Source organism: Artibeus jamaicensis, unplaced genomic scaffold (assembly GCF_021234435.1).
Source record: "Artibeus jamaicensis isolate MK-2021 breed Jamaican fruit bat unplaced genomic scaffold, CSHL_Jam_final contig_354, whole genome shotgun sequence".
Classification (NCBI taxonomy): Eukaryota; Metazoa; Chordata; class Mammalia; order Chiroptera; family Phyllostomidae; genus Artibeus; species Artibeus jamaicensis.
The window spans coordinates 23436955-23456773 of record NW_026521803.1 but is presented as its reverse complement, the minus strand read 5'-3'; the positions used below and the strand labels follow the sequence as shown (position 1 = coordinate 23456773).

Sequence of the window (19819 nt, the reverse complement as noted above, 5' to 3'; positions counted from 1 at the left end):
GAAGTGTTGCAAGGAAGCTCCATCAGCCCAATGGAGAAGCTCATTTTTAAAAGAACCAAGACCTCCAGCCTAGCTCTTAGCTGACAGCCAACACCAACTTTCCAGGCAAGCAGGTGAACCATTTGGAAATGGAGACATCAGCCTCTTTCAAACAGCCCACCTGATGCCATGCAGAGCACAGATGACCCATCCCACTGAATTCTGCCCAAATTGCAGATTCAAAAACAAAACAATGTATTGGCATCATATTTAGCCATTTAGTTTGTCATATAATAATAAGTTACCTACACAGTTTTACAAGGTATAGGGTACAATGATTCCACCATCTCTTGGATTATAAGTAGACAGAACAAGAAAGATCATAAAAATGGACCAATTTTCTATACATGATACAAAAATGCAATTCTGGAAGAAAAAAAAAGTAGGCATTGATATCCATGCAGATTACAAGATACCTACCCATGGATATAATAGGTATAAGATGATTCAGAATTTTATAACATTAATTATAGATAAAAGCCATTACTATGACAAAAAAGAACTGCTACATGAAGTTGTTCTCATATATTTCTGAAGATCTGAGGACCTATAGACAATAGATTCTTTCAATATTGAATGCAGCTGAATAGACAAATTGTTCAGAATACATAGTTCTTACCAAAATGAAGGGGAAAAATGCATTTCCAAAAGAAAAGGTATTATAAGCAATTCTGCCATCAAAAAGCCTTTGGTTGTAGGTGGAGGAGATCACTCTTATCTTGAAGAATACCGTTTCTTTAGACAGATGATAAAATGGTCTAGGAGTAGAGATTATATAAAAGCTGCTGGTAAACAAGCTAGAGGCTTTTGAAATTCATGAAAAATGACAGTGGATTGGGTCTGTACCTCAGGACAATTTAAAATTGTATCTATGAGTTTAAAGAATAGACTCATTTTCTATACAGTATAGCTTCTGCCATTGTTTTTTTTATGAGTATGTCATTTGGAGGATTCAAAAATATAAGAAAACAAACTACAAAGTATATTAATCTGAAGATGTGAAATCTCTGATACAAAAATCTTCATGTTGATAATTATAACAGTAGAATTTCAGGGAAGAATGCCTTGCTCTTGATATCCACAGCTTTCTGGGGAACAGAAATGCCCTCTACTCTCTCCTGTACATCCTGTTGAGCAGCTGTCTTTTATTTTATTATATAACCTGCAGTATATCTGAAGTAAGTAGTGAGGAACATACTTTTGTAAGAAAAGTGGATAAGCACAATAAAGTGTCATGTGAAAAGTGAATTTAAAAACAAATGATGTGCTGTGGCAATAGTCACTTAGAACTCACTGGGCTCTTTTAGGAATAAAAGGCCATCCCAATATCCTCCAAGCACAATCCTTACCATGCATGTTTTTAATTTAAGAATAGGTGAAAAGGCACACAGTTAAATTGCAACAGAAGATTCAATGACTAAAAATAAAATAAATTACCTTTTCACTTATAAAATGACTCAAGGTCCTGATTTACATCATGTAAACTAGAAAAATCTAGATGCTCGTGTTTTTATGAATTTTAAAAATGTCACCAAAAATATATTAGAGGTAGCCTATGAGGGGGCATGAGTAAGTTAGAAGAAAAATGTTCTTTATCTCCTATCCTTTCTCGTACTCTCTATTCATTCAAGTTACCTGTGCACTCTGTCTCAAATATGCCCATGTTTCTTTCCCAGTAGCAGTGTTATATCTGGGATTCCCTTATGATCACCCTCTGTATCCCTGAGTTTTATCCACACACAAGACATAGTGAGTGTCACTCAGACTCTGAGAGGCCTGTTCTGGCCACTTGTCCTTTTGGGATTCTTTTTCTCTTCTAAAAACTTTGAACATTATTACCTATATTATTTATATATCATTATTACTTATGGTTTTGTGTATTCATTCTATTGTTTTGCATATGTATCATATTCTTACATATATACAGTAAGGAACACATTTTTCCGAGATGACTAAATGGCCAATGGATAGAAATGCACTATGATAATTGATCACTCAAAATAGTTATTGAAAATCTATGTGCAATTACTAGTTAGAACTTCTTTCTTGCCAGATTCTCTTCTATATTAATAAATACATGGTTCCTTAGTAGTGCAAATTTTCTTCAAGGCCTGAAGGATACTGAACATCATCCTTTCTTCTAAAGAACATCTGCTTGAAAGGTGTGTATTGGTGTTTAAATTCCCCCCTTTAATGATTGACAGGATAAAAATATTAATGTATTTACCAATATTCTCCATTTCACTTTGTAGAGGGAACAGCCTTTTGACTGTAGTGGGAACAGTTTTTTGACTGTAGTGGAGAGAAAATGAGAAAATACACCCTCCTCCTTTTCTTGTTTTTTCCCACACTCTAGGTTTTCACTAGATCTGGTTGACAAATGTGCTCCCCGAAGACTCACAACTCCTGTGACTGCTAGATTTTCCCATTTCTCTAAAAGCTCACTGTCCCCTGGGCCCTTTGCATTTGATACCCATATTGTGCAAGTTACCAGGTCTAGGAGAAAAAGATTGCTTCAAATTTAAAGTCAAATGAATGTACAGAAATTTTCTCTAGATAATCAAGTAAGTACTAGACAGTTTAAAAAACAATCTTCAATATTAGGGAGGGCAACAAAATCAAAATGTTAAATAGAGAATAAAAGACCTAAAAACAAGTTATAGTTTGAACATTTAAAGAGATGCTTAGAACTTGAATTTAGCATTGGAGATTTTGATTCTGGGCTAACAAGTTATAGTTTGAACCTTTAGAGAGATATAGTTTTAGTTTGAACATTTGGAGAGATGCTTAGACCTTGAATTTAGCGCTGGAGATTTTGATTCTAGGCTCACTTTGTGTAAAGAGTTGTGTGCATTAAAGCTTGCCCGAGTCTCCTCACAGGGTTGACTACAAGGATTCAATGAGAAAACATATGTGAACATAAACCTGCAGTCCCAAAACTTAAAAATATACTGGACATAATCAATGTTTGTATTAAATGATTACAGTAAAATTATGGAAATATAAGTTGGAAATAAAATGGATATGAAAATTTTTTACCTCAACTTTTTAATTATATATAATTAAATCTGCACAAATTGCAGATTCAAAGTTATAACAAGGTAATATAAGTTAAGTTAATTATAAGTTAAGAAACAGACACCAAAAGTTAAAAAAAACAAGCAGTCAGGTTTAACAGTCACACTTATTCTGGGCTGTTCTAAAGAAACACTGTCTTCTTTCACGTTTTTCAGTAAGAGAGAGGGAAATTCAATGGTACACTTAACACTTCTATGAAAGTTACATCCGTCGTGATTTTTAGCCTCCTACACCAAGGTTGTTAGTTTCATTTCTGAACTGTAAGAGAGGATGCGGCACGCTGTTTTCTTGGCAGAGCTGGGCCATGACTCATCTCCAGTTGCTGTTCTCTGGGAAGTGAGCCTGAAGGCCTTCCATAGAGCAGAATTACCTTAGTAAAGCCTATTGCCGTCTAGTCTTTGGGTTTCTGGAGAAGGTGTGTGCCATCCCTCTGCTCCACTCTCTATAGTCTGAACTAATAGTATTATTTGGGGAATATATTTGCTAATTAGCACTGAACACAAAAATGCTATTTGCATAAAGCAAATTTTCAATTGCTCTTGTGGGGGGAAATGTAGTCTAGTGTTGTTTTCTTTTTTGTCTAATATGATGGTGCTTAGCAGCCTCTAAGAGGAACACATGGTGGGAAGAGCTGGAATTGCTCAGCTTGAAAAGGAAAGGAACTCAAAAGTCAGATCAGGACAGCTCTGGGTACTCACAAATGCATGTTATATCAGTCATTTCTGCCCTGAAAAAAAGAGAAAGATAATCATAGTGGGGGCTTCCCCCAAAGAATTTATATCTTTAAGAATTTAAGGTGTTGGCACCCACTGCTTATGCCCCTGGGAAAATGATATTATGCAAAGAGACGACAGCAATGAAGGTGCCTGCCAAAGAAGGCACTGCAGAGAATATACCAGGAGAAAACCTAAATATATATAATTAGCTTTTGAATATGTTTCACAAGAAAATGATTTTTTGCATTCCAAAAGAAAACAGAGCAAAAGGAAATCAAACAGGAATGAGGGAGAGATCTCCAGGTTTAAAGTAAACGGTCTGTGATAAAAGTCAAAGATGCTATTAGAAGGCAAGATTCCTTCAATTCTGGAGCAGAATTATGTGGATTCTGTATAGGAAACTCTCTGCTTCACCTGGAAGACAAGTTGCGTGGTGTTGGGGAGTTACCCGCGGAAAACAGCATGGCCCAGATAAGGAAAAGCAGCCTGAAGGTGAGGCTCATCGCTGCTCAGGCAAAGGAGGGCTGCTCGGCTCCGAGAAGGCTTTCCTGTCTCCCGAGGCTTTTGGAGTGAAAACTGCTGAGCTGTCAGACAGAACTCTCCGTTTCAGACCACTCACTGACAATACTGTGCAGGTCGTTGTAAGCAGCAGTGCTGGAGATACACGGTGGTCAAGGCAGCAAAGATGAAGCCAGAGTCTTCATCCACTGGGTAGCTCCGCGGGCATCTGGCTCCAGGTATTTCAGCAAAACTTAGTCTTAACTTATATTTGAATGCAATTCAGAAAGACTGCCTTCACATTTCTTGGAGCTTGGGACGCATTTGAATTATTATTCTCACTAGTTTCCATTTTTGTTTTCAGTCTTTACTAGTAAGAGCTTAAATGAGTGTGTTTGTGTCAGAGACAGCAAGCTAAGAAAAATTCACCATTTTTATTGACACTTGAAGAAATTAGCTTATACTGAATATAAGGCAGCTGTGAGCTAGAACACATTCTTACCAGCTGGTAAGAAATGACTGTGCACAATTCTCCCAACTCCGAGTGTGTAGTCATGTTGGTAGCTTGAAATCGGCTATGCTAGGAATGTTTACACCTAAGATTGGGAAATGCTACACATCACTGCTTCACCCCAGGAGGTAGAAAGCCAGTAATTAAAGGTAGCTGATGATGGGTAATGATGTCTAGAAAACATCAGATCTATTCTAGCTAAAGACTGGGGTAAAATTGAGGCTACTAATGGAAAGATAGTGCAGGCCAATAATTTACATGAAGAATTCTTAATGAAGGAGACTATTCTTCTTCAAACATAGACAGATAGATTTACTGATTTACTTATAAGAAAAAAAAGCAATGCTTGCTATTAGATTGCATTGTATATCCCTATATAACAGTGTACAGAGCACAGGTCCACAATATCATCTTAGTGGCTATAAAAGTAGAATTTACTATTTTGAGTTATTGTTTTTTATATTTTACAGGTAAGGAAACTAAGGCTCAATGAGCTTAAATTCTCAAGGTCGAATAGCTTCTGAATGACAAAAGCAAGAGTGGCATTTTTTCCTATTGATTTTCATACTATTTGGTGCCAGAGAAAGACCCGTATATCGTGACTCAGATGTTTTCCTAGAAGGCAACTGTTACCATTCAATACCGTTCTTGGCTCATTTTATTTTCTTAGGTATGTGTGAGATGAGCCACAGCCCTGAGCTCATCCCTCGTCTACTGCACATGCTCAGCTTCATTGAGGTTCCACACTGGCTGTCCACCAGATGTTCAACGTTCTCTCCTTCCTGAAGGTTGTGACAAAGCCCCAGAGAATAAAATGATGGCAATCTGTCAACCAGTCATCATTATGTGTATTCTTCATTTTCCCATTACTTTCCACCTTATGTCACTGTTTTTAATGTGTGAAATGCTCATTGTTTATTTCTGCTCATTTCTTTCATCACTATTTTTAATTTTAATGACATTCTACTGCTAAGAATACTCTTCAGGGCAAAACTACACAGAATTCTTCAGTGAAGAGAAAGACAAGGACATATCTATTACCGTAAGAAATCTGAAGGTGCGGAATATTTTACCATCAGCAGCCTAGAGTGTGATGGATGCCTTGATTTACATTTTAATCCCTTCAGATTGTTGCTGAAAATTATGATAGAGTGGTTATTTACTCACTAAAACACTCACAATTTAACCAAAGGAAATTGAACTTGAATCATCCTGCAAGCAACCAGAATATTATTTAGGTACTTAGAAGTGTGAAATGTTAATTATGTCATTTTTTTTTGTTCTCTACTTGCCCCCTCTTTCTAAATCTAATTTAAAAATCAACAAACTTTATTAGCAAAATTAAATACCAGCTAATATGATAAGTACAGGCCGTACAAATATGAACATATCAATAAAGGTCCTACCCTTAAGGACTTTACGACTATGTTCCAAGAAAATTACAAAAAAGCTATCTATAATAAAATGTGATAACAAATACATTAGAGATAGGAACAGAAATGATGATGGGATAAAAAAGGAGGGAGTTTCGGCAGGAACTTGGTAAGTATTCACAGTATATAAGATATTTTATCTGGGCTTTGAAATATGAGAGCAATTTTTTATATATGTGAATTAAGAAGAGTGTTCTGTGTACTAAGTAAAATATGGCTAAAACTCACAGAGGATCTGATAAAATAGTATGCACTGGTTTTGGTACAATGGTTGGAGATAAGGATTAAAAATTTAGTAAAAGATAAATTGTAAAGAACTTTGAACGCTGGGTTAACTTTTCAAAAATTTATCTCATAGGTGTTGCCGGCCCCAGTGGAAGTTTTTAATCATTCCCTGTGTTTATGTATGAGCCCTGCAAAAGATTGCACTTTAATCTCATTCTGATTCATACTCTGAATGTTAACTAAAAACGGAACATATCCTTGGTTGAGTAGTTCTTGAATAAAAATTCTCAGTCCAATTAATTTATACTAAAAATATTTCCAGTACTTCCTGTGTACCTCAGATTCTGCTAGGAAATGAAATATAGAGGGGAGCAGTATAGACACAGTCTGTGACAGGCCAGGGTTATGCTTTGCAACATTTTAAAAACTGTTTAAAAGATTTTATTTACTCACTTCTACAGAGAGGAAGGGAGGAAAAAAGAGAGGGAGAGAAACATCAATGTGTGGTTGCCTCTCATGTGGGCCACACTGGGGACCTGGCCTGCAACCCAGGCATGTGCCCTGACTGGGAATCAAACTAGTGACCCTTTGGTTCACAGCCCGCACTCAATCCACCGAGCTACACCAGCTAGGGCCACATTCAAAAATTTTTATTCTGAGTATTCACCCGACTGTACAGAATAATTTCAGTTAAATATTCAAGATTAGGAAAAGTTCTGGGATTTTAAAAAAATGACCGTCATGATTGCCTACCTTGTTCTACTTGGAGTTTGTGGAACTAACTGCTTGTTGCTGAGTCACCAAGAAGTATGACTAATTTTCCAAACCCAATGGCCTGTAGCTATACTGTCGCCAAAATATATATTAGCGCACATAGGTGCCCATCCTTTATTGTATGACTGTTAGAAACCAGTCCCTGAACTTGTCTGTAATTTAGTTGATACAACCTTGTAAGCTCAGTAGTATTGTTACCTCTACTTTGTACATCAGGAACCCCAGGTTCTAAGGGATTTGGTAAATTGTCTGCTTTGTAATGTAGTATTTAATTCCTGCAAGTAAATCCAGACTCACACTTTTGTGGATCCTGGGATTTTATATATTTGTTTATTTGTTCATATATTACATAGGAACTGAAGAAGTCCTCAAGCGATAGGGATAGGTCTTTTCATTATGGAAAGTTATAGTCCAGTATATGGACTATAACTACAAATCCAACATACTGTTTGATTCTAGAAAGAAAACAAAGTTTCACATAAACATCTAAAAAATTTGTTTTTTAATAAAAAATAAGAGTTCTGACTATTAGAATGCACAGATTGATGGATAGATAGAAGGTAAATAAATATTGAAAAAGTAGAAGCCTAGCAATGAAAGTATCTAGGGATGGTTGTAATATTCTATTATCAACAGATATTTTTTCTAATAATCTTCATATTTGTTATAAATATTGGGCATTGTATAGGGCAGTGGTTGAAACTTTATTCACAATTGTTTCATCTGTCTCAGTTCCTGAGGCTTTGTAAACGTCAGAGCAATTCTGCTATTGCTGCTGATGATAAGAACTTGAAAATGGCGTTTTAATTGTAGATGCAAATAGAATCTGCCAGGGAAATTCTGTTTACCCATTCACTGCAGACAAGGTTTCCCTTGCCTGGGCATTGTGGTATTAAAAGATGGGAAGTGCATCTTTACCTGCAAACTTAGACCCATAGCACTATGATTTGAGATAAGTAAAAACACTAGAAACCCTAAAAATAAAAATCTCCCCACCAGACCCATAATCTCAATTTTTTGTTGGCTTTTTCCTGAATTTCCCATACCTGAGATTATATTTCATTGTGCTTTCTATTCATTAGGTGACTGTTAATAAGTGATAAACTGCTAAAAGACAAACTAAATATATAGATTTTAAAAAGGGCCCAGGTTTCTATCTTAAACAGTATTAAAATGAGAAACATACAAGAATCAATGGGTTCCAGTCTATGAGATGGAGACCTGACCTTGCATCTTGATTAGTTGCTAGTAGGTCTGCAGTGAGAGTTGCTTTCTTTTATCCCCAGAGATATCACTTGACCATGAAAATCAGGTTACTTTAATTCCATTTCATGATCTTCCTAGGAAAGGACACACTATCTTCTTCTCATTGCTGGACTCTTTCGATTCATTTGCATGCATTAACCTTCATGGTGTTTGTTGAGTTATTTGACTCTTTGTATATCATGAATAATTTCATTAAACATTAAGAATTTACCCACACTGTATCTTTGTGTATTTTTAAATATTTACAATTTGTAATACCAAATAAATATGTAATAGGTGGGGCAGGGTTTCTAGATTTTAATATTGCTTAAACCTGTCGTGTAGTATAACCTGTTGTAGCTTATATAATATTCAGCTCTTTAATTCAGCGTCAGAGCTGTTATCATATGTTGATGGGAAAATAACAGCCATGTTGGGGCTCTCCAGTCACTGATAATTCCTATTTTGATTTGATTAGCATATAAATGTTCTTAGATTTATGCAGTGTCAGGGGAAAATGTATTAAAAATACTCCTCCGGGTTCTCTCCTTCCCTCATTTTAATCAGGCAAGAGAGAAAGAATCTTGTCATGCATGATGCCGAACTTGCCTTTCTTAAAATTTGTTATTATGGAAGTTTCCAGAGCAAAAATTTGGTAAAAGATGACATCAAACTATATATTATTACACAGTTTTGAGTAGGAGCCATTGATCAAATAAACCTCTTCAGTTTAACTTTCCCAGGATGTCCAAAATATTGTGGAATGGTGAATAAAGATTCTGCTCACAAAGACATCTCAGCTAAGCCCTGGCCAGATCACCTCACAAACAGCAAAGCATCTTCTTGAAGAAATCCTAAATAATGAGAGCCCAGTCAACCAAAGTTATAAAATAGTTTCCTGCACATTTCTCTTTTTCTACACATTAAACAACCAAATCAATCTATTTTGACATATTAAGAGAACTCCTCAAATATGTGAACAAATAGAATTTTGGGATACCACAATAACACTATTATAGAAAAAAAAGACATGGCCCTTTAAAAATCTCAGCATTTATTGTGTTGGAAGGAAGTGAAAGTGGAAAGGAAGGGGCAATGCTAAAAGAAACCATAGATGAGTAGCAAAGCTTTGTGAGATTAAAACTATAAAGCGGAGGTAGAGCACACCTATCCTATAAGTTGCACACTGACTCCAGCACTGAGCCTTCACTTAAAAGGAATTTTCAAAGGAATAACTGAAGTTAAAACACATGAATGTAAATGATCAAATATAAATTAATATCTACCTGGGAAAGAATTGGTTATCTCTCAATAAATACACTGGATCAAAAAAATCTAACTGAAATGAAAAACGGGAGGCAAAAATAATCAAGGATTGAGATTAAAATAGGAAAATTTAGAAATATATGTTTTTAAAAAGTAATTTTAAAGTTATGGTTAAAAAAGATCAATTCAATGATTATCTCACCTTTATGTGATTAAATTTATATTTATCTGATCTGTTTTATCTTTTCATGTGTCTTTTTTGATGGCTGATTATTTCTTTAAACTGTTCTTATTCTGAACATGTTTTTAAAATCAAATTTTGAAGATCCAGCAATTTGCATCTCAAACTTTAATCTCATTTTTAGTTTAATCTTTTCAACACTATTTGGTGTACATTTTGAAACCATTTAGCCTCATATATCAGCATATGTCAGACAGATACAAGCTACCCCCTTATAAATTATCTTGGCTTTTTCTTTACCATATTAAGCATATATTCTTTTAAAATCTTAACTCTTTTTGCCAATGGAACATCATTGTCCTCATAGGCTTTTCCCAATTCCTTCTTCTACCCTGTGTGACTTAAAAAAGGAATCTTCTGGAGCATTTAATGGAACAATCATAAATTTGTCCATGAGAAATGTGTTGCTATTGTGAGGTTTTGTTTTTAATTAAAGACATGTAAAACTGCTATCTTATTTAATGATTTGCATTTTGCCTTTGTACGTCTAAGGTTAACTCTGTATTTCCTCCCTAGCTATCAGACTCTGAAATATGTCATGATCACCTTTTTCCCAAGGTTACTAGCATTTCCACTTCACCAACTTATTTCTCCACATTATTCATAATGACCACTAGAGCCGTAGTTCTCCTATCATTTTCTTGCCTTTCTGAAAGATGAAAGTGTCTACTAATGAATTAAGATCTTGTGAGATTAATTAGGGTATAGTCCCTAAATTGAATACCAGCTAGACATTTTACAAGTGTTTACTACATAAAAAATATGAAATGCCCAATGGCACAATTTTTATAATCAACAGGAAGTTACAGGACTTTACAAGTTATATGCTTAAAACTCTATGGGAATGAGTAAAGCTATGTATTATAGAACAACCTAGATTCATGAGTCTGGTTGCAAGTTGGCTAAATATGCAAGTTCACCCAATATGCAGGAAAAGGCAAAGGCATTTTGGCAGAGAAAGGATCATGTGTACATATAGGACAAAATGGTTAAGTGTTGGGGGGTCAGAAACAGAGAAGATGGGATTTGGTTAAAGAAAATAGCCTAGGTCTTGAAGGAATTTTCAGGACAATAAGAATAGTAAATACAAGATCAAAGCCAACAGACTTCATGCCTATATGCAGTAGAGACCATGAATATGAGGGGTCTAACAGTACACTGTCAGAGCTGGGGGTCTCATAGTGGTTGCAGTCAGGCTGACCAGGTCCAAAGTACAGTAGATTGCTGAGAGAAATGCAGTTTCAACAAGATTTTATGAGGTCTGCAAGAGCCTCGAGATATAGCAGTGGGGTCATGCCCTGTGCGATAAGATTCCCTGAAATGATTGAGAAGCCACGGACCTTAAAGGACCACCAATATAATAGCGTCTTCAATTCTTTCCCCAATATTTTATCACTCAAATAGGACCACTTGCCTTGCCAGTGGGTTTTGTTCTATGTGCCATGTAAATTGCACAAGGAGGAGGCTGACATTCTAGAAGGATTGCTTAAATGGGTGTATGAGCTCACACAGAGGAACCAAAAGATAGTCAAAAACAACAGATGCATTGAAATAGAAAGTTAAGAGAAAAATCCCACACCTAAGTAAAGGAGCCCGATGAGCAACCATGTGTGATTTTTTAATAGTAGAATATGTTTTACTGAGATATGTTGTAAAAGCACAGAGGAAAGGCATCTACAGCAGGGAACACTTCTGGGAAGGGGTAATAGAAGGTAGACCACTAGGATCCTTCCTTCCCCAGCAGTGAATGGCTCAACCCTCTTCCCCACCCTGGAAAGCCCCTCAACCATGACACAGAGTACTACAAGCTCAAAGAAGGAGTTCCATGAATGCTGAAATTAAGGAGGGACCAAGGTATAGGAGGCATCCTTTTCTGTAGAAACCCCAGACTGAGGCAAAAAGTACATGAAGAGAGACAGAAATGAGCAAGAAACCTTATAATCTCACCTGTTCCTCTCCCCAACACCAACCCACACAGTACATCCCCAGAACCCAGCCATTGCCAGCAACAGAGGGGAAAATGAACACCTCCCAGACCCCCAACACATTCAGTCCGGAGTCCAGTGGCCAAGTGAAAATAATAAGATAAGTAGGTATGATTAGGCTTTACTTGGGATCAGTCAGAGCTGGGCAGAGACCATGCTGGGGGAGCAGAGCCTGAACACAGGGCAATACTGGTCTTCAGGGCAGTGGTGTGAGCTCAGGGATTGAGCTCTGTAGGCCAGGAGTCTGGTTGCAGAGCAACCAGTGAGGGGATTGCCAGTCTCATTGGCTTTAGTGCAAGAGGATTAATGTGAGAAGGGTAGGGACATTGCTGAAGAAATTTGGGGAATGGCAACTATAGAGGGCCTGGATGAAAAGGGGGTTATGAGGCAGATAAGGGGCAAATGAGGCATCTGGTGAGGAGGTAGGAAGAGATGGTTGTTAAGAGAAGGAAGAAGAAAAGCAGATGTTTCTAAGAATGCAGAGATGTCCAGCTGTTCTCTGGCTTCCCATTGCCTGGACTTACAGGCCCTGCTTGTCCCATGTGGCAGCCTTTGAGTACATGCATGTTGGGAAGCAGTGTCTAGACTTCACGTAGGCAGAGGTCTTTTTCAGGCCCTCAAAGTGGACCAAGAAGTCTTTCAGGTTTGGGAACGCATCCAAACAGTAGGGCTTGAACATAGGTAGTACATTGAGGATGTCATGGGAAATCCACAGAGATGAGCTTGTCCCCTTCAAACAAAAACTTATCCCCCAGGAACAGTGAGAAGAACTTCATCTCTTCAGGGAAGACCTTCAGAAAACTTGGGGTTCAGTTTCTCAAAGTCAGGGTTCTGGCAGATCCTGATGTTGTATATTCGGATGTCCATAACCTCATTCTCCAAAATGTCCATAAGAATCTTCTCTTCCTTCTCCCCACAGAGGTTGTGCTTGTGAGCAATGGAAGGAAGGATGGCATTGCTCTGGGTGAGCTTGTGAGCTTCGTCAATTAAGAAGAGAAGGCTGGGGGAGTCCAGACCCAGACTGAATTTTTCACTCAGCCACTGGCTTCTGTCATAATCCAAGCATCCCCTCATTGTGTACTTCTCAGAGTTTTAATCTGTGTACTCCAAGAGCACACCAAATGCCCTAAGCCAGCCTGTGGATGTCCCTGTAACCCAAAGTCATGGCCATGGTGCTGTCTTTAGTGCTTTGAGTAGTGGGACTTTTTCAAGGCTGGGCTTGAAAATGATGGTTTGCCCCAGAGGAGGAGGGGGCAGGGTCCTGGTAAGATTTTAAAATGAATAAAATTTGGCATGAAATGTGGCAGATATACAGTGCAGTAATTCAGGTAAGAACATATATAAATCAAAGAAAAGTAATTTCAAATACAGTTAAATACCTTTTAATTATAATAAATACTATTATTGATGTTTAATAAAACCACCCTAAAAAGATGGGTTGAAGAGCACAACGGAATAGGTATAGTACAAGAAAAACAAGAAAAACCCAAATTATGTAGCTCGTAGACAAGATCAAAGGATACAACCAAAATGAATTAAGTAGAAATAGAGAAAAAGAAAATATATAGAAAAGAATTAAGGATATATGATTTAATGCCAATATTAATCTAGTTGATGCATAAAGAAAAAATAACAATAGAAAACTACCAGAAAATGAATTATGAGTTCACTGACAGAGACTTGCAAATGGCCTGTGATAAATGAAAAACACATTCAGCCATTTTAAAACCTTAAGGTCAAGAAAAAATAAAAATGGATCAGAATATATATATATATATATATACATATATATATATATATACACACACACACACACACACACAGTTACAATATTTCGCCTACATTTATTTATTTATTTGTTCATTTGTTTTTTATTATTGTTCAAGCACCATTGTCTCCACTTTGCTCCCCCCAGCCTTCTCCACCCCACTCACTCCTACCTTCCACCCTCAATTCCACCCCCCTCTGGCTTTGTCCAAGAGTCTTTTATACTTCTTCCCTGATGACCCGTCTCTTTCTTAGTAATGCCTAATATAAGAAGCTAGAGAAAAATTCTGTGTTTAAATAAAGATCTAAACCTAGACACTCACATCCCCTAAGTTATTTGTTCAATAGATAGATGTTATAACATTATTTAAAGGAAAAAAAAAACCCTGAAATGTTGGCATTGATCTCCACCCCTCATACTCTATAACTAATATTTTACTGTAGAAAAATAAAACTATAAGGGAAAAGCAAACAACAGAAATATTAGTATGACTTATATTTAAATAAATTTAGCCATTTTGTTTTTTTGAATAAAATCTGCAACTAAATTTGCAGATGACGTTAACATGAGATTCTAGTGGGGGAAGAGAATGGAAAAACAGAGGTGCCCAGGTTGTTGCATTGTATGATAAAAAGCTATAAACAAAATGTTCAACTAGCAATTTAGGAAGAAAAATAACTTTATGTATTAGTATTTTACATGTCAAATTCTGCTTCCAGTCTTGGTGGCATAAGTAATTTGGACCAATGTTTTCACTAGGGACTATAAAACTTGATAACATATTTTCAGAACATGCATTTAAAGGTGTAAGAGAACTGTCAAAAGAGTGAAGAATGAAGGGCCATGGTCTAGGAGACAAAAGAAATCTGGCAAGAAAACAGAAATGTTTGAAGTCACTGCTTTTGACGGTAATAGCCAATACCTAAGGGAAGAAAATTAAGGGTTGAGGGATTTGATGAGTTAGAGGGTCTGGGGGCCCAAAGCTAGAGTCCGGGGCCTCCACCGTGGAGTGAGAGGTTGTGGTCCTGTGTGGGAAGAATGAACACGGAGCAGAAATAATCCCTCCTGAGAACTGAAATGTAGGTTAGAAAAATATCTCTGAGTTTACTCAGGTTACCCAGCATTACAAAATTTCTTAGCCATCTGCAAGATGAAAAAAAATGTAAATGTAAATGCTCTGCAGATATCTAGAGAAAGGTATCTCACATCCGAAATTATCTCCAGGAGTTTTCATCAGTAATGCCTGGCTCTAAGTCAAAAGTAATCAGTGTTAGTAGACAAAATGAACAATGTTATCATAATCCAGGAGGGAGAAAAAAATAGAGAAATGAACAGTTATCTAAATAGTGGAGTTATTAGACTTGATTTTTAAGATGACTATGCTTAATATGAGCAAAAAAATAAAAGCCTAGACCAAGAATTATGTCAGAGAAATTGAGACCATAGAAAAGATAAAAATGAACAGTCTAGAACTAAAAAAAAAAAACTAAAACTAAATGTAGAAAGTATAACGATGATAGGATTAGTTGGGTATTAGATACAACAGAAGAGAGAATTAGTGAAGTGGAAGCTAGGTCAGCTATAACTATTCAAAATAAAGTACAGAGATGAACAATAACAACAATAACAACACTGTAATAAAGCATAAAATATACAGTGTAGAGGTTTAATGTGCATTCAAGTTCAATATGAGGAGGAAAGGCTATACAGCACAGCAATAAATGAAAACAGCTGAGAATTAAAAAAAATGAAACAGCTTCAAACCATAAATTGAGGTATTACAAAACCTAAGAGAATAAATGTATATAATAAAACTGCTGAAATCCTAAAGGAAAACAAAATCACAACAAAGTAGAACAAACAGAGGAAAAGACAGGACGATCAAAGTTACAGCAGTAAGATTTAAAGCTAACTTATCAAAAAAAAAACAATGAAAGAAAGAAAATAAAAGGATAGAATACTAAAATCAGTGACGCAGATGTTAACATCAAAGATACAATAATAAAAATTTAAACTGGTGTTAAAATGAAATATTCATATTAGAAAAGAAGATCTAAAATCAGTAGCATGTGCTATCACTTTAAGAGACTAGAGTAAGCAAAGTAAAATACACAAATGAATCAGAAAGAAGGAAATTAGCCTGATTATTATGTTTATTAGAGAAACTGAATTTATAATAATAATATTATCCCAAACTAAATTATAAAATCCAGATGGTTTAGCTGATGAGTTCTTGCGACTATTTAAGAAACAGTACCAATTCTAAGTGATCTCTTCCAGCAAATTAAAGAGAGAACCTCTCAGCACTCATTATTTGAGGCCAGCATTCCCCTGATACAAAATCCAGAAAAGAAAACAAGGAACAGTGCCCCTCACTGAAACATACCCAAAGATCCTCAACAAATTTAAAAATTGAGTCTAGCAATATATGTAAATTACGACTAAGCAAGCCTCGTTCCAGAAAGTAAGACTGCATAAATATTCAAAAATTAATAAAGTTCACCATAGTAATAGGCTAGGTAAGGAAAGCCAAATGAACATCTGATATCCTTATAACCAGAAGGATATAAATTAATTCAATATACATTGTGATTTTAAAAACTCTCAGAAAACTAGGTATAAAATGGGGCTTCCTGAACCTAATAAAGATTATTAAGGAAAAAATGAAACAAAAACTCTACATGTAACTTGCTAATATCAGTAACAGAACAAGAACTTTTGTCACAACTCAATTAAATATTCTAACAAAAGTGTTAGCCATGCAATTAGATGTCTGTAAGTAAAAACAATCAAACAAACAAACAAAAAGTCAATGGATGTATCTCAACTTAGACAAAATTCACTGAAAATTGTTCTTAGTTCTAAATGCAAAATATAAAGCATTCAGAAATAAGCATAGTAATGACCTTAGGTTTGTGGATGAATTGTAGATATGGTATCAAGAGCAGGATGCATGAAAGGAAGAAACCATAAATTGAAATGTATAGGAATAGAAGAAGTGTTTGAGTAGAAGTGGCGTACGTGACTTCAGGGCTGTTTCCAAGTGAGGAGGTACACCCTCCCATTTCCTCCCACCATCTATTACCCGCATCCAGACCATTCTGGACCATGCAGTTGCAGGCTACACCTGGGACCCTTCTACCACCTAGAAGTCATCATCCCCAAACTGCCTTCTTTTTAAGAGAAACATCTCTCTTATAAAAGCCATTGCCTTTTTTTAGGTCCTTTTACCTTGAATCTAAAATTAATTCTAACTGATGCACGTTACTTTATAATTGTTTCATATTTTCTTTTATTTTTTCTTCTTAACATTACTGAGAGCTCCTCAAGGGACTATTGTACCCCTTTGCAGAGGGACAAAACTCTATACCCAGTTCCATAGTAATAATCAATAAAAACTCATTAGACTAATTCATTGATCATTATTTTACTCCCAGATACCTAAGGACAAGATTCCAAACTGTGGCAGAATTGTGAAATAACCCTTATGGGCAAGTCTGTAAATCACTTAAGGTTTACATTTATCTGCCAAGTTTCACTGTACTGCTCCCTGTGCAAGTACAACGCCTCCTGCTTATCAAGGTATTTCAAATCCACAGAGCAAATATTTAACTCTATAATGAGTTCACTGTTAAGAACTGGAATAGCTATTTGTGTCTCTGTTCATATATTGATATGGCAGCATTTATTGATTTGTATGCTCTGCTTATCACTCTGACATTAATCCTTATTAACAATAATGCAGCTTACCATAAGTCTAATTAAGATTCACCAGGATAAAAATGAGATTGAGACAATTCCTATTTTTTGTTTAAACCAGCTTGTCCATTCCCATTTGTTGCACTTGTCCTATTCATCTGTTGGAAGTGCTACTCTTCATTAACTCTGCCAAATAACGTGCTGTTTTGATAGAATGGTGCCTGAGAAAATCAGACTGTATTTTAATAATTCATTTATGAAAATAGAGAAAAATGAGCATAGAAGGAGAATCAAATAGTATTATTAATGTGATTAATAACAGTAACTACTTTTGAGAATTTTTCTTCGTATCTTGGAGCTTTGTTAGCTCTGAATCTAACTGCTTGGTTGCTAAGTGGAGACCATCATAACTTTTACATAGTGGGGGAGGTGGGTTTGTGAGAGACTTTATGGATGGAGGGTCACTCAGTACACAATGTGAATTTTCCATTTAATGTTTTCAGACTTTAGTTGGCCACAGGTAACCGAAACTGAGGAAATCAAAACTGCAGATGATGGGACCCTACTGTACATGCATTCATTAAATTGCAGTTGTTATTGTTATTTAAAAACTCATCTAGGAGAATATATAAAGTTTCTTTGTATCTAGGTGGTGATTTTATATCCCATGTATATCTGTGGCTCGGGGCATTATTTATAGAACAGAAATATATGGCACCATATACTGTATGCTGGCAGATAAGTCAGGTCTTATCTTTAAAATATAAGAAAAGGAAAGTTTTGTGGGGAGCTGAACTGTCCATATTATTTATTGATATACATGCTACTGCTCTCTCAGATGCACCAACTAGTCTAGATATTGGGTTTATTTTCATAAGAACTTGATAAATAATTGAGTATGAGACTGCCCCTGCTATTCCATTCTTGGACTCTTGGGGCATTAAGAATTCATGCCTCTCTTGACCTGCAAGCTTCTACTCCTATTCCAGCAGCCCTGTGTGGTGTCTGAGACTTGTCGCTCAAGATGAATTGTATAGTGTTTCTCTGATGTGCAAAATGTTGACCCATGGGAAACCTCTGGACTCATTTTCATTAGTGATCTGAACACATTTGGAGAGTAGGGTAGGGGGTGGGCAACCAGTTATTTGCCTCTCAGCATGGCAAAGCCATCCTTATTGTCACTGCCCACAGGCTTAGAAGAAACCAGCCTCCTAAATCTGATTATTGCTTTTTCTACGTTTCAATGGGCTGATTTGTGCTGCTACTGGGTTCTTGGCAATCGTCAGTGAGGGCCAGATCTCCACTGATTAATCAAGCAAGACAGAGCCCCAAGGAATAGGGGCTGGTTCTTTGTGTTTGAGTCTTCATTTGCACCTGTCTTGAGCTGTGTGCAGAGTAAGAATGTCAGCTAGCTTTTAATAACATCAGATACAAGTTTGTGTTGACAAAGTTATCAGGTTTCTTGCTACAGAATTATTAGAATCTGTGAGTCTGCTATTAACACATCAGAAATTGGAAACCTGCTTCTCCCCTTTTTGGTGTTCAGGAATCATTGTTCTTTATTTTAAAGGCAGGGGTTAGGGCTCAGCTTGAGTCGAGCACCTTGACATGTGCATGGCATTGTTATAGCCTCCTCTAGTTTGAAGAAGAGCTGTGATGTTATGTATATTGTAGCCTACAGTTAAAAAGTAGTCGTGGAAGAGGTAAGCTCAGCAGGGATGACATTCCACAATGAAAAATGTCGCCTTGAATATTTAAAGGTGAGACAAAAGCAGCATCACTCCCAGAGAGAATGATTTAGATAGTTTCACATTATTTACAAAGGAGAAATCCAAACTTTTTTTCTCTCTCATATTCCAGAAAAGAATTTGGTTTTCTGTCTGCAGCAGTGTTTATCATTTGTCCCAGTCTTTCATCCATAAAGAATTTTTCCACTAAATAAATTTTTCAAAAAGCCCAAATAACACAATGGAACACAATTGTCTAAAGTTTATTGGAACACCAATCATATTAATTTCTAAATGTTCCAGGGCTTGCTGAAGATCAGGCTTCAGCTTTGGACAAGGCTGTTTAGCAAATGAGCCAAGCAACAGTGGGGACTCAGCCATTTGGTTCTTTTCTCAGGTCCTGCAGAGATGATCACTGGTCGTGGGCCTCCTGTTGGCCTCTGCTGCTGTTTTCCTGCACATCTCAAGCCCCCCACGTTCTCTTCCATTTTTTAAAAACCAAGACAGAAAATCTTTTATTCTAGCTCTCCTTGTTTTTGATGCGGCTGAGGTTTCATTTTGCTTGGGTGTGGCAGATTCCCTGGGCCCAATCCACATTTTGATGCAAAGTGGGC

General features: G+C 36.5%; 1 pseudogene; it reads right to left on the bottom strand.

Annotated features, from left to right (window-relative positions):
- Positions 1 to 12531: 12531 nt before the first annotated feature.
- On the bottom strand, positions 12532 to 13182 carry LOC119040503 (glutathione S-transferase Mu 1-like; annotated as a pseudogene).
- Positions 13183 to 19819: the final 6637 nt, after the last annotated feature.